The 9,117-nt window shown below is 34.9% G+C and overlaps 1 protein-coding gene and 1 long non-coding RNA gene across 3 annotated transcripts in view; one reads left to right on the top strand and one right to left on the bottom strand.

Annotated features, from left to right (window-relative positions):
- LOC106883075 (uncharacterized) overlaps positions 1-9,117 on the top strand; it is a 322,884-nt gene that overhangs the window by 1,483 nt on the left and 312,284 nt on the right. The window lies entirely within an intron of this gene.
- Positions 1-9,117, bottom strand: part of LOC128247564 (uncharacterized) — a 40,691-nt gene that overhangs the window by 22,258 nt on the left and 9,316 nt on the right. The window lies entirely within an intron of this gene.

Below are 9,117 nucleotides of genomic sequence, written 5' to 3'. Positions count from 1 at the left end.
ATATATATATATATATATATATATATATATATATATATATATATATATATATATATATATACATACACACTCATGCATATGTATATATACATACATACATACACTTATATATATGAACACACATCATCATCATTTTACATCCCCTTTCCATGCTGGCATGGGTCAGATTGGTCGTCATGATCTCAATTCTTATTTTTTGTTTCTGCCCTTCTAGACGTGTGTGTGTGTGATGTATCACGTCTTGCTCGAACGTTTTATTTTGGTATGCTTTCTACGCTTAATGTACTTCCTAACATCAACCATTATACAAAGTGTGCTGGGAGTATTTTATCGTGGCGCCAATACAGATGACGGTACTAAAGGGTCCTTTTAATCTTACGTTGTCTATGCTCGTTCGCTAGTCTCTTTAGAGAGTGACCCCTATACACTTGTTTTATCAGTACTTATGAGGACTTTTGAGGTTGCTCTTTACTCTGCAAGACAAGATCTTCACCACTGAAGCATGTTTCTGTTCAGGGTTACGTTACTCATAGATTTGGTAGGACAGATGGTGACAGCAGATGATAAATGATGATAGGAAGAGAGAACGATGCGAGAAGACGTTGGAGGAGACAAAGTGATGGTGTTACATTGTGTAAGTGGGGTACACAGGGATGTTATAGTGCTTGACAGTATGATGAAGAGGAACAGTAATGGCAGGGTGAAAATGAGTGACTAACTACTGTGGGTAGTGAGTGAGTGGACAAGTCATAGTCGTAGAAATTAGTGACTAACTACTGAGGGTATTGAGAGAATGGACAAGTCATAGTCGTAGAAATGGTTGGTAGTATGAATGTGATAGATTTCAATAGTTAGTGTGTAGTGAGGGGGAGTAGTGGATAGTAGTATAGAAGAGTAATGCTGCACTTGCTGGTTAGGTGGAGCGCAAGTGATGAATAGTGAGACAGCAATGGTAAGAGAGTGATGGGTGTCAATAAAGTGGCAACTTGAGAGGAATAAACATGAATGGTAGCTACATGTTTGCATGTAGGAGAGAGAGATTTGGGGTTGTCAGATATTACTAGATCCAATGCAATCCTTCATTACTCAAGCATCATGATGAAAGAGATACTAAGGCCCCTACACCAGACTGATAGTTTGATAGATAGATAGATAGATAGATAGATAGATAGACAGACATGTGATAGAGAGATAGATGTGATAGATGTCAGTAAAGTATAACCAATCAGAGAGGGAATGGAAGTGACTGCATAGAAAGGTAATTTTTTTTATTGCTTAGTGAGTGTTGGATGTCAATAAAGGAGAGGCGGAAAAAATGGGAGCGCTGATCAGCCGTACATAGGAGAAAAAGAATAGTTGTATTGGATATCAAAGGACTGATGCAATTCCTCATTACTTAAGCATCATGATTTAGAAGGAGAGAGAACTAGTGAAATACCTGTGGTAGTGGAGGATATATTGAGCAGGGATACCTAATGTTTTCTGTCACTTCACAGGGTGCATAGAGCAGTGAATACAATAGGGATGATTGAGAAATGGGAAGCAAGAAAGAGAGAGAGAGCCGATGGTTACTTGATATATACAAAGGCCCAAATGTAGAGACAGATACTGTATACATCTCAGCCCTCACCACTACCTCTTACAGTTTTTACATGTTTTACCAAGCTTTCACAGATGATCAGATCTTCTGAAGCACTGCATATTACTATTCAACATGGTCCTTTGTCATCTTCATGAGATGCAATATCTTGAGATCAGTCTTCTCCACTTCATCTCATATCTATGTCAGTCTCCCTCTTCTTCAGGTTTCTTTAGCTTCCTTATGCAGTTGTTACTCTACATACTTATCTCATGACCATCCCAGCAGTCTTCTCTCTTGTGTATTCTCTCTGATTCCTTTGAAACACAATTTTTCTCTTGGATCAATTGTATTCTGTCATTCATACCCACACATCCAGTGAATCATACCTGCTTAATTCCTTTCTAACCTTCACAAATCCTCTGCATTTAAGGCTTACATCTCACTATTAAACAGCACTGTAGTTCACACACGACCATCATACTGTTCCTGTGTGAATTGTGATGTTGCATAACAAGCAGGCTTTGGCAAAAATTCACTAAAGACCTTTACAAAGCTTCCTGGCAAGGGTAAAATACCATTTATATTTTTCATCTATTTTTCATGCTGGCATATGTTGGATAAGTCGTTGCTCTTCTGGCTGGTTGGAGGACCACATCTCATTTGTAAGATTCATTTTTGGATTGGTTTCTACAGCTTGATATCCTTTCTAATTTCAAGCACTTTACAGAGTGGCACCAGCACTAGAAAATCTCTTCATATATTTGTCAAGAGTAGAAGGGCTGTTCGACGTATTCTTAACTGTGTATTCTGGTGTACTTTATCTTCTTGGTCCCAGCACTAGAGAAAATAGGGGTGAGAGAGAGATGCATAACATAAATGTTGAGAGGGAATAGTGGCAAATAGATAGGTTGGGGTATGTAAAGAGCAATGGTAGAATATTGGGGTACATGCGGAGCTGGTGAGATCCCTTGTTGTTAGGCAAGGGAGCTAGGTTGATGAGAAAGAGAGAGATTGGGTGTTGGAGAAAGAGGCAGATATATCCTGTGACCTCCCTAGTTACACTGGAAGTAATATATGGTGAACAGAAGAGACTAATTGTCATTTTTAGTTGCATTGACAGTATAGTACAGTGGAAGTAAAAGAAGGAAAGGGAGTGATTGAGAGATGAGTCATAGAAGCAAGAGTGTCTAACACTCTTGCTTCTTGCCAAAGCCTGCTTGTTATGCAACATCACAATTCACACAGGAACAGTATGATGGTCGTGTGTGAACTACAGTGCTGTTTAATAGTGAGATGTAAGCCTTAAATGCAGAGGATTTGTGAAGGTTAGAAAGGAATTAAGCAGGTATGATTCACTGGATGTGTGGGTATGAATGACAGAATACAATTGATCCAAGAGAAAAATTGTGTTTCAATGAATAATGGATGATAAAGGAATGGGTGATAGAGGCATAGGTGATTGAGAGATGATACAAGGGATGTGTGATTGAGGTGTGTGATGGGTGTATTAGATGAAAGGGTATCATGGAGGCCCAAGATGTAGACTCCAGGATATGTACACATACCCACACATATGTGTTTACATATCAAGTTTAACCAGCTCTTACTTCTATAGGTAACAAGATTTCTCTCCCTCTTAAAGTGAAAAGTAGACTGCATGGTGTTTGTGTATGAACTGCAATGTTACATGGCAATGAGATGTGGGCTCTGAATGAGAAGGACCTGGAAAAACTAGAAGAACAAAGTGAGCATGCTGTGATGGATATGCAGTGTTAGTCTGCAAGAACAATGGAGTATTTTTTTTATCTTTCAATCAGGAGGAAAGGCAGCACCCATGATCCATTGCAGGGTTCTGAGACTGGTTGGAGGGGGGGAATAAGGATGGTATTCTCGAACTGGAAATCTGGCCTAAATGCTTGTAACAGAGTAGACTGTGCTAAAGGCAACTGAAATGTCAAGTGTTCATATTAAAGTAGACAATGTAGGCCATGACATGAGTTCAACTCCAAAACTGGAACAAATACCACAAGGTGTCCAGCAGTTTGATATTTTCAGTTTTTCCACTCCATCATCTTGGATTGGTAGTTTTTTATCAACCTGGACAGGATGAAAGGCAAAGTTGTCATTGGCAGGATTTGAACTCAGAGGTCAGAGAGGGCATGTGATGCATCGGGATGAAAATAGCTGCATGAAGTGCTTGTTGCTCACAATGGATGGCATCTGTAGAAGAGGGAAACCTGGTAAGATGCTGAACAATATGAAGATTCATCTTAGGATATTGAGCCTTACATAGAAGAAGACAAAGAACTGAGATGATTGGCAACACAGTGTCTAGAAGACTTTCCCACTTGTGCAAAGAAGGTGAAACATTAAAAAAAAAAAATATATATATATATATATATATATATATATATATATATATATATATATATATATATAGAGAGAGAGAGAGAGAGAGAGATAGAAAATGATATTACTAAATACCACTTCATAAAGAATATATAACGTGAGTTATATAAAGGACATATTTAAATTACAATTGTTTCTATTTTAGGTACAAGGTCAGTAATTTTGAGTGAGGTGGTTAGTTAATTACAGTATTAGATTGGCACTTTATTTTATCAACCCTAAATGAATGAAACCAAAATTGATCTTGGCAGGATATAAATTTAGAATGTAAAGTGTCAGGAGAAATACCACAAGGCATCTTGTTTGATGCTTTAAACATTCTGCTGAAAAAATAATTAAATTACTCGGACTGGTTAGAATTGTTGTTGCCATCACCACCACTGCCACTAACATCGTTTAATGTCTACTTGATTTATAGAATTATAAAGATGGATAACTTTGGCTGGTTAGTTTTATAGTGCAATACCATAAGCATGTTAATACTAAGAGTAATTTGTAAATGTATAAAACAAACATTCACTTTGTACATTTTAAAACTTGTGTAGATTATAATTTTTTATATTAAACACCAAATACAGATTGTCACAATTTGATTGATCTTATTCATTCTAATAAAGGACTTCATATTAAAATCATTAATGATAGGTGTGGCTGTTTGGTAAAAAGTTTGCTTCCCAACCTCAAGGTTCCAGGTTCAGTCCCAGTGCATGGCACCTTGGGTAAGTGTCTTCTACTATAGCCTTGGGCTGACCAAATCCTTGTGAGTGGATTTGGTTGATGGAAACTGAAAGAAACCCATCGTATATATATATATATGTGTGTGTGTGTGTTTCTTTGAGTCCTCCACCACTGTTTGACAACTGGTGTTGGTGTGTTTATATCCCTGTCACTTAACAGTTTGGCAAAAGAGACTGACAGAACAAATACCAGGCTTAAAAATATGAATAATGGGGTTGATTTGTTTGACTAAAATTCTTCAAGCTGGTGCCCCAGCATGGCTGTAGTCTAATGACTGAAACAGGTAAAGGAATAAAAGAGTAAAAGAGAACATATATGCATACATATCTCCAATAATTACTGAATGCTATTAGGAGTTACACCTATATTAAAAATATTTAAAAAAATAACTACAAAATAATACAAAAAAAGTGTAAACATATCTAAAGATGACATACATGCTAGCAGATTCTTATAATCAGTGTTCTTTGTATCCTGTTTTCTACATTTACAAAATATTCCGATGTTACAGATTCATACATTCATAATTCAGGATATATTAATATTACATACATTTTTAATAACTATCAAAATTAATATTTGCTTAAATAAATGAAATCCTGTGAACATATGAATTCCTCCATTATGAAATTTTTAAAAATGGTAAAATTTATTAGAAAAATAACTAAGTGTATTGTAATTATATGTTCAAACATATTTGAATTTTGTAGGAATTTTCTATTTAAACCATTAAGTAAACAAGAGCTCACTAATTACAGTCATTGAAAATATATTATTGTAGGTAGTAATTTAATAACTTTTGTCATAATTGTCATCAACCTAGCAACAGAAGTAAAAAAATGTGTTTATATTCTTAAGAACATCCTATTAAATTATTAAATTAATCTTTTTGTCAAAGTAATACTTAGGAGATATTTAAATACAATCATAGTAAACTCTTTAGAATTATCATGTCAGTAGGGAAATTCATTCTATTACAGGGCATTTTATTATGTAGTTACCATGTAGCCAGGTCCTCATTCCAAGCAGTCATAAGTCATAACTTATTCATACATACTTGCATGCACACACACACACACACACACACACAGTGTAGCTCAAAGAAGATATGTTGTGTTGTCAGTGTCTGTGAACTGGCATATGAACTTCTGAGGCTGAAGTAAAATGCATTGTTATGGTTGCAGTTTAACCATGAAATACTGCTTGTTGGGACAAGAGCAGATGCCTTTCTATCATAGCTATTATAGCTTGTTTAAGGCACCACATAGCTATTATAGCTTGCGTAAGGCACTATCATAGCTTGTTATCATAGATTTCTTAAGGCTCTGCAAGCACTCCGTTTCTTAAAAGTTGCAGGCTGCTTGGGATCATCAGTGGAGCCACTCATATCAGTTTATAACCATAATCTCAAAATGGCTGGAATTTGGCTCAATTTAAGTTGTACTTATTGGTGTTTGTCTTACTCAATCTTTCCATAGAATAACTGTCATGACATCCTGGACTCATTCATAGAGAGTATGTAGTCTGTCCATCAAAGATCATTAAACCATCTCTTGGATGCATGTGGATTTGGGCCTGCCCAGGTCTTCTGGAAAATTTATTTGATGGGTCATGATGGGTCATAGGGAATGTTTGTGAAGTTGCTCAAACCATTTGGTGCATCAGCAATACAACATCTAACTCTCACAGCTGTACAAAAGTGCAAAGAATTCAACAACTCAGCAGATTTTCAATTTAGTGGAGAAGTGAATGTTTATGTGCTGTTGTACTTTGATGTAAAGCATTTCAAATCACTAATAATTCAAAACCTACTGTTTTAGAGAGTTATGTGTGGGGAATCAAAATCAATTAAAGTAACTTACTATATAGTATTTATCTTATAAATATTAATAATTATGTGTTAAATAAAACTCCTTGTAGCAAATCAGATATAATTATCAATCCATTAATGTTCAGGGACATAGCAATGAGTGTTAATTGGGGAAAATGCTATTAAAATAACCAGCACATTATTTTAAAATCATTAAGTGTAGCCAATCTGATTATAATATTTCTGAAGGAAGGGAAAATGAAGTTCAGTTCTTTATGAATACTAACTGGTTATGTCTGTAGAAATAGTCTGGTTCATATTTTATGTATGTTGAGAGTTTATAGCCAGAATTGTAATTACAGTAGTACCATTAATACAAAATGTAATATGTATGCTTAAATTTTCAGAGATTTAAAGTTAGCTGTTTATTATCAGCCATTAGGATATTATGGTTAAAAATACAGGTATAACCTACATATTTTATGTCTACATATAGTGATTTTCTCCAAGTTCTTATTGATTAATAGAATTTCCATCACTTCAGCCTTATATAAGTCACAGAGCTTTCTGTTACCTTATAAGACTTCCAGTAAATGCTATTTGAAGTTGTAGTAATTGTTGGTGTTTTTCAGCTTCTAGAAGTACCCAGAAAAGAATGTAACATTCTTTTTAACAGAATTTCTGAAGGTATGCCTGTGGTTGTGATTCCTGAGTTTAAAATTAATGGTGGCTAAGTCAATATTTGTCATTGTATCAGTCCGTAGATATTAATAGACAGTTTCTTTAGTTTAGTAATTAGAGTTAAGGAGATAGGTGTCAGAGTTCATACAAATATTACTGTAAGATCTACTATTGTTTAGTTTATCTAAATTAGAAACAATATTCTGGGCTATGCATGTAGTAGAGGCAGATAGTTTCACAGTTTTTCTGATTTTATGGTATCTATCTTGCAGAGGAAAATGCTTACTAAATAAAGAAAAAGTATCTTAGCTGTAGGAATAGCCATTTCAGAGTTGTAGAGAGGATTATACCAGGTAAATTTTCTAGAACATTTTTCCTGTTCTCACTTATTCTATTTCAGGTTGAAATGTATGATATTTTATCCTTAAAACTGTTTCTATGTAAAGTTTCATTATTAACAATTAAAAATTTGTTCATTCACTGATATGCTACAAACTTTCAGATTTTCTTTACTATGTTATTAGTTATGAATTTAATTAAAAAAAAAGAAGTAAAATTCCTTTCTGAGTTTTATAGACTCATAGGGCTAGTTTCCCTATTTCCATGCTGTATATATTCCCCACCTTGACAGGACACCGGTCTCTCACAGCATTTCTCATTTTTGCCAGCTGAGTGGACTGAAGCAACTTGAAGTGAAGTGCTTTGCTCAAGAACACAATCCGTCACCAGTCCAGGAATCAAAACCACAATCTTACAGTCATGAGTTCAACCATTAAGCCACGTGCTTCCACTATGAATCTAGAGGAGCCACAAAATTCATTAATATAATTTAAAAATGCATTGGGATATCTTTAAGGGTAGTAGAAGCCATAAATCAAATTCAAAGTTATATCTATAAAATCAACACTACTAATGACTTAATATTAGCTTCTAAGGATATATTGAAGCTTCTACTCTTACTAGAGCTCTTTTGTACCCATGGTGCTAGGGTTGCAGTTAGAGTTACTAATTCTCCCCTAAAGACTGAAAGCTTTTAAGTTTATGAAATATATATAAAGTCCAGTCAAATCTCTTACTCCATCTGAATCATTTGCTCCCATGCTTACATCTTACTATAATAGGTATTGTCTGTCTGTTCCCTCTTCATGGTCAAATGGCTGGACCAATGATCACAACGGTTTTCAGGATTATGCAGGAGATAATCAGGAAGATTTTTAGTGAAAAAAATGTGAAAAAGGATGATTATTTAGTGGATATTGAATTTGTATTAATAAATTACCTTTGATTTTTTTGTTAAAATTCTGGCGATGAGGATTAACTCTGGATTCCCCACTCTGTAGAGTTTGTGAATTTAGGAGGGTTTATTAGATTTGCGATACTGTCCTTTTATTTCCCATCATAGATGGGCAGATTTGCTATCTTACTATAATAGGCATTATGTCTGTCTGTTCCCTCTTCATGGCCAGATGGCTGGACCAAAGGTTATGATATTTTTGGGGATTACAAAGATGGTTGTCAGGAAGGTTTTTAGCATTAAAAAATCAAATAGTATGATTATTTCGTGGATATCGATTTTTGAATTGATACACCACCTTCGCATTCTTATTGAAAATTCACCGACCATGAGTAACTCTGGATTTTCATCATATAGTTTGTGACCCCGTTATCAATAAGAAGGGGGTCGCGAGGACGGTAAATAATGAAAATAAAATGGAAAAAGTGTGTGTGATTATTTAATGGTTATTGAAATGTGTTAGTCTCAAGCAGAGTTTAGTGTCCAATGAAGGAGAGGTTGGCATGGGTGCCAGTCGTTGGATTCGGTTCGATTTCGATTTCAAATTTCAAATTCCAAATATATATATATATATATATATATATATATATATATATATATATA

Source organism: Octopus bimaculoides, chromosome 4, assembly GCF_001194135.2.
Source record: "Octopus bimaculoides isolate UCB-OBI-ISO-001 chromosome 4, ASM119413v2, whole genome shotgun sequence".
Classification (NCBI taxonomy): Eukaryota; Metazoa; Mollusca; class Cephalopoda; order Octopoda; family Octopodidae; genus Octopus; species Octopus bimaculoides.
The sequence above is the reverse complement of the archived record's forward strand: the minus strand, read 5'-3'. Positions and strand labels throughout refer to the sequence as shown.